We start from the raw sequence: 6,931 nt of genomic DNA, 5'->3' as shown, positions 1-6,931 counted from the left end.
GTCATCCCCCCTGTAGGGTAAAGCGGTGCAACCAAATGCCCTCTACACTCTCCTTTCCAGCTCCCAAACCCCACACTTTTCATTTTGTTTGGCGAGAAGAGGTAGCGCTCACTTCCAAGGGCCCCTTAGTTTGCTCAAGAAGACGATGGTGGTCAGTAAAACTGAATGCCCTGGAACGGTTGAGGAGGGAAAAACTCTCAGACCAGTCAGCAAAGAGCAGCAGCGGACAGGGACATTTTATTTTAGGGAAAGAAATCCAGAGAAGTCAGGAAGGTCCAACGCCATCTGGACAGCAGGTCTGGGAAACCAGAAAAGGCGGGGAGCCCCAGAGCCAGAGGAAGGGAAGGAGGGCTGGTCAAAGAGACCTGGCAGGGAGTTCTGTATGCATCATGGTGTGTTCCTGGCCTTGGGTGTGTGTGCGTGTGTGTGTGCACGCGCATGCACACCTACAGGGGCATATAAATACATTCCCTCCTAGAGAAAGACCTCTCTCCTCCCCATTTTCGATTGAAAGTGTTCTTTGAAGAGCTGCATGCTCTGCCTCGGAGAGATCCCCCTCTTTTATCTCCTGGATGTTTGTGGAATTTACAAGGGGAGGGCAGGCTGGAGCCAGCCTGGAGGTGACTTCCAAAACATACTATCCTTTGCCTCATGGAGTTTAATAGGGGTCATGCAACTGGCACCGTTGCCATCAAAGCCTGGAGGCTCAGCGTGGCTGCCGCTCTTCTCCTGGGAGCTGAGGCCTGGCTGGGAAGAAGGCCGCAAATTCACAGCAGGGCTCCAGTCTGCATCCGCCTGAGTCGCGCCTCCCCGAGAACGCCACTACCCCCGATGGCGTCCGATGGCAGCACAGGATCCTGGACAGTCTGAAGGGAACAAAGCCCCCTTCTGTCTTTCTCCTCTTTTGGAGAGCTGCTGCCCCCTTTTGGGCAAAATGCTCTCCCATCCCCTGGGCGGCACCCCAGCACCTCCAGTGGCCTGGCCCAGCCTCCCCTGCCCAGCAGCCCTCCCTTGCACAGAGCCAAGCTAAAGAGAGGATGCGACAGGACAAAGGACCACATGCCCATAGCCCACGGCCTCTCTGGGGCTCACTTTACTGGGCTATAATGGTGCGGGCAATGCATGCCCGTCATTGTCATGTGAGAGTCAAGAGAGATGATGGATGTGGAAGGGCCCTCTTAACCCAACACCCTGCAGAGTTCTGCTAGGCCTGGGAGGGGCTGTGGAGGCAGCTAAATGGGTGGCTGCGGCTCAAGCCTTCGGGGTGGGACAGACCTATCTGGACTCTGAGCACGCACAGACTTTAGGCAAGTCCCTTAAGCTCCCTAAGCCTCAGTTTGCTCATCTATAAAGTGGGGATATAATAGGGCCTACCTCCTAGAATGGCTGAGGCACTGAACGAGATGATGCTTGTACGTGCCAAGCACGGGCCCTGGTTCAAGGTAAGTTCCCAGTACACGTTTGCCGTTAGGATGCTAACCTCAACAGGGGCCTCTGGAGACAGTATCTTGGGATGTCGGAAGGGCAGCCAGGCCTATTCTAACCTCCGGGTAGGGCAGAGGCCCCTGGACCCTTGGCCCCTGGTGATCCTTCCCAGGTGACTCAGGACATGCACAGAGCTGGGCTAACACGATGCGCCTCCTCGGCGTGACTGCCTGTCTCCGAAGATTCACACAAGGACCCTCTTAGGCTCCATCCTGTCCCATCGCTTAGAAAACTCAAGGAAAAAACTGACACCCAGCTTGAGACCAAACCCAGTCATTTCCCACAGTCTCTTCCTCGTTACGTGATTCTCCCTTGGGGACAGCAGATTAAATGACCTCCCCAGCTTCCTTTGAATGCTCGGATCCACCGTGCTGTGATCAGCTTCCAGATTTTTTCTCTCTGGCTTTTTTTTTACAGCCCCCCCACCCCCGCCGACCCCTATGTCCCCAGCCCCCTGCCCCCTGGGGAGGGCAGCTGCTCCTCCAAGCCAGCAGCTTCCCTGCCCCTTTGCAAGTCCCACCTGCACACACTTTATTTCACCTGCCACTCAGGCCCCATAGTGCCTTGCACTCGTTGCTGTCATTTATTTAACTCTGTAATTGTGTTACTTAACTCTGGAAAGCGTTGGGAGGCTATAGTTGGAATGAGAAAATGCTACACAGACTCAGGCTGTACTGAGCTTTCCTGGAAACCTTCATTCCCAGGTAATTGTCTCTGGAGATCCCCCGTATAGTGAGAAGGCTTGCGGAATTCCAAGCAAGGCCAGCCTAAGGCTGCGAGAACGGGAGCTGGAATAAACGCACAGACACCTGGGTGGGAAGGAGCTCCGAGTCCACCAAGCCTGGCTCGCCACGGAGGGTAACGCACATTAGGCTCTGGCTGAGGATGACGTGGGACCACTGAGCTCACAGAGCCCCTGGTAAGTGCTGTGTCCTGGGGTACCCCACCTTGAGCGTGGGCTCTCGGGGTGGGCAGGGACAGTGCGCAGAACTCAGCACCCCTCATTACTGACTCTCCACCCTGCCCCAGGCAGCGGACAAGGTGCTGACACACAGGCATGGCCTCCGATGGCAGAGGGCTTATGCTCCGGTGGAGGGGGTGGACAGTCACCGACTGTCAGAGAAAATGTTTGTAAAATTATGGCTGAAATAGGTTTCATAAAGGGGTCATATAAGGCACATGAGAAGGTAGAGGAAGGCGTTGACAGAGTCTGGGAGGCCCGTGGTGGCTTTCCCAAGGTGACATGCAGTTGTCTGAACAGGAGTTACCTGTGAGAAGGTCTGCGGTGAGCCAAGGCCCTGAGGCAGAAGGAAGGTTGGAGCATTCCAGGGGCTGGAAGAGAGCCAGAGTGGCTGGAGGACATGGGGCTGCAGAGCATGCTGTAAGATGAGGCTGGAGAGGCAGGCGGGAGAGGCAACACGATGAAGAGCAATCGGATGGCCCTGAATATTTTAAGCAGTGGATGGCCTACAAGATTTGTAACACTAACCTGGCTAACACCTATGGCCCTTCCTGTGCATCAGGGCCTGGACTAAGCACTTGATCCATGTTATCTCAGTGCTCACAAGGTGCCTAATGAGGAAAGTTACTATTATTACCCCCATTTTACAGGTCAGGAAAGTGAGGCTCAGAGAGGTTAAGGAACTGGCCCACGGTTGCACAGTAGGTAAGTGGCAGAACCAGAATTCAAACCTCGGCAGTTTGGCTTCAGAGACTGTGTCCTGAACACTTAACAAATTCAATTGGCTCTAGTGGAAAAAAAAAAAAAAAAAAAGATTAAAGAGAGGCAAGAAAGGGTCACCCTCATTTTTCTAAAAATAATTAACTTTTACACCATGACAACTATACCTGTCCTCCCTCTTGGAGAATTATCCATGATCCTCCCTCCCCTTGTTAGCCCTCGTGCACTCCTGTGACTTCAGCCTCACCTCCCACCGAACTCCGTTGACCCAAGCACACCCGACAGTGCAGTGTCCTCCACCTAGAAGGTCCAACCCGCAGCACCACCTGTCTTCCAGGTCCATTCACAGTTTCCCTCGTCTGCAAAAACTTCTATCACCTTCCCAAGAATGAGCCCTACCTCTGCTGAATCACTAACGTGATAAGACACCGCTTATACCACTCAAGGGGCATATGCCACATATGGCCTTGGATTGGAACCGAGGGCCGGGGCTCATACTCCAACTCTGTACTTAACTAGCCGTATGTAAGCTCTGGACTTACCTTCTCTGTGCCTCAGTTTCTTCTTCTAAAAAGTGGGCACGACAACAGTTCCCACCTTCATGGAGCCTCTCTGGGAATCAAATGAGCAAGCCACGCAAAGCCTAGACCTGGCACAGAAGAACTCCATAAACGCTAGCCCTCCCTGTTAGTACTGCGGTGGACATTCACACGCCCATCCTAGCTCCCCGGTAGAATATAGACGAGATCTTTAAAATAATGTGCGCAGCATTTCAAAATAGCCATTGGCCGTGTTTTACAAGGATACTGAGGCCCAGAGAAGTGAGTAACTTGCTCAAGTACACGGAGCTAGGATATGGGGAAAGCTGGCTTCAGACCCACAGGTAGCCTCAGGTCTTGGCTTTTGATGGCTGCACTTTCACAGGCATTTCCCAAAGTGGGCACACAGTGAGTCCCTGATGGACAACCAGCGCAGCCAACAGTGCGGGATCCCATCAACACGGCCTACCCTCGCGCCCCTTCTCGCTGACAGCAGAGCAAGGCTGATGTCTGACACAGGAAGGATTCCTTCCATGCCTGTACACAGGAAGGATTTTATCAGGAAGTCAGAATGTCAGGACCAGATTCAGGTCACGATGCAGACGTGGTCAGATGCCATCAGCATCCTCCAGCCTAGGGAAGCCTCAGTGCCCGGCATCCCTGCCAAAGGGCTCCTTTTCCCCCTGACGCCCTCCCAGGCCTCGTCCCCTGTAACTGCACACAGGTGCCCTGTGCTTACGGGAGGCCGTCAGGGGAGAGGTGTTCATCCTCCCCCGGAAAGCACAGGGATCAGGGGTGGTGAGGACAGGCCCACACCGGGCCCAGGGGCCAGAGAGAAGAGGAAGGACTGGCTCCATGGAGCTGCTTCCAGGCTCTCACCGGCCCCACAGTGCTTTCCTGCGGCGCAGTGGAGCAGATTAACATCTGCAGCTCAGCCCATTTCAAATTAGATTATCTGCTTACTTCCTGTCTTTTGATCGATTTACCTGCTGGGTGCCTTTCTCCCGCCCACCTCCACCCCTGCCTAGTGAGATGCCCAGGGAACTCGCCATGACTCACTGAGGTCACCAGGCGCAGCGGCAGCAGGATCTGAAGGAGACAGGGAGGCTCACTCCCACTCCTGGCTGGAGCCTCAGCAAAAGTCGTCATTTAGGCCTTCCTAATAATAAGCCCGAGAAGTGCGCACATCTGCTCTCCTGCCGCAGCTGTCTTCCTGCTTCTCCGGCTCTGGGGCCAAGGATAAACTCACTCTCGGGGCTCACGTGGCCCCTGCAGACGGTCTGGTGTCCTCATCCACTGGGGACACGGAATGCTGGCCCCACCACCCCTCTCTTCTTTCAGGCCAGGATATGGGAACAAGGATAAGGGAATAGAGAATAGCTCCCAGTTAGTTACCTATCTCACACTCGTGTGCACGCACGCACACACCAACCCAGCCAGGATCCAGGCCCCAAAGAAGGCCTACTCCCTGTTCAGAGGGAGGCCCTGATCCCCGCTTTCACAAAGCAATATAAACCCAAATTTGTGGGATTTATCAGTGCTCACTGGGCTGAGTCCACCCTCAGTAATGCTCGGGGAGCAGAGGTCCAGAGGAGCATTAGCATTCCTGGGGAAGTGGCAATGTCGTTCATTGGTCCAAGGGCTCCTCGGTGCTATTTCTCGAAGTGACAGTCTACTCAGGGCTGGATGAATTTCTTTAGAGTTAAATGAAAATCCCCATGAAATATTTAGTTGGCTCGGCTCAGGGCTGCATTATAGGCCTATGTGGGCAGATTTCAGGACAGAACCAGGTTTAAAGGAAGACAGGGTTGGCAGTTCATCCACAGGTGAAGTGGCGGGGCACGGGGGTCCCAGCAAATGTGGCTTACCTTTGACCTCTTGTCACAGTCTCCCATTCACAGGCCATGGACCCTCTTGCCCTTCGGGGTCAGACAGATGTGTGTTTAAATCCCAGGCCTGCCATTCACCAGCTGAGCCAATTACCTCAAGTCTGGGCTTCCATCTCCTCCTCACTAACATGGGCAAAATAATGCATTTTATGGTTGCTGGGAGGATTAAAAATAATAACTTATGTAAATGGAGCTCAGGTGTGGTCCTGCCTCTTCCGACTATAACCAGAGGAGGCTTTTGAGAAACTAAAGCAGCTTATGCTGTTCTATTCTGTATTGAGTTCTTAATCTTTTTTTTATGCCCTTTTCGTACTCCGGTGAGGTCCATTCACCCCTTCTTCAGAAATGTTTAAAGATGTCTATTCCACGTGCTGTACTGCATAACCATATTACGCAGAAATACGGTTGTCAAAATATTTTTACATTTCTGTGAGACATAACAAGAGCTAGAGGTGGGCTAAGGGCAACAGTACGTTGACACCACCAGTGATGATATCACAGGGATGGTTAAAATACCACCACGATTTGTTACCCACGTGCACAACAGAAGGAAATAACACATTTCAGTTTAAATTTAGGAAAAGATAGGTGCAAATTTGTCCCTTCTAAGTTTATGGACTCTCTTAAAGCTATCCTCAGACCCTTGGGTGTGCATGGACCCCAGGAAAGAACCCATGGAGACTTCCCAGGTTACGAGCAGTGCAGGCTGCCCCTAGAACAACGCAGCGGTAAGGATACTGACCCCCCTGCACAGCCGAAAATCTAGGTATAACATTTGACTCCCCCAAAACGTTACTAATAGCCTATTGTTGACCGGAAGCCTTACGGATAACATCAATAGTCGATTAACACCTATTTTGCATGTTATGTGTATTCTCTACTGTATTCTCACAATAGAGTCAGCTGGAGAAAAATTGTTAAAATCCTAAGGAAGAGAAAGTACATTGTTGTGTATTACAATACTGTACTGTATTTATAGGAAAAAATATCTGCGTATGAGTGGACCCACGCAGTTCAAACCCATATCATTTAAGGGCCAACTGTAATTTCTGACCACGGCCCACAGGCATCGTGCCCTGCTGCCCACCCGCCACGCACCAGCCGTGCCGGCCTGCATCCTGCTCCTCCAGCACCGCAGGTTCATCTGCATCTTCACACCTGCCCCATCCACTGGCCACAGAGCTCCGCCCTGGCCTTGGCCTTGGCTATAGGCTGGCTTCTTCCCACAGTTCAGATCTCAGAGCAGCCTTCCCTGTGCGCCCTTCTAAAGGACCTCTCTCCTGACACTCTCTGTCTTATTATCCTGTTTTATCCTCTTCACAGCAAAAATCATGATG

The 6,931-nt window shown here is 52.5% G+C and overlaps 1 protein-coding gene and 1 long non-coding RNA gene across 3 annotated transcripts in view; both read right to left on the bottom strand.

The window, feature by feature from the left end:
* The window catches only part of GRIK4 (glutamate ionotropic receptor kainate type subunit 4), a 382,506-nt gene that overhangs the window by 49,480 nt on the left and 326,095 nt on the right, over nt 1–6,931 (bottom strand).
* On the bottom strand, nt 795–6,140 carry LOC144311420 (uncharacterized). Of its 2 annotated transcripts, none has more exons than XR_013376975.1 (4): nt 4,765–6,140; nt 3,709–3,815; nt 3,178–3,233; nt 795–866 (listed from the first exon to the last, which is right to left on the bottom strand). It is a non-coding gene; the product is annotated as an uncharacterized LOC144311420 (long non-coding RNA). The 2 variants fall into 2 exon arrangements; XR_013376976.1 differs by lacking the exon at nt 795–866 and adding an exon at nt 3,029–3,057.

The sequence above is a fragment of the Canis aureus genome, chromosome 3, assembly GCF_053574225.1.
Source record: "Canis aureus isolate CA01 chromosome 3, VMU_Caureus_v.1.0, whole genome shotgun sequence".
NCBI lineage: Eukaryota > Metazoa > Chordata > Mammalia > Carnivora > Canidae > Canis > Canis aureus.
Note: the sequence above shows the minus strand (reverse complement) of the source record. Positions and strands in the feature narration are given on the sequence as shown.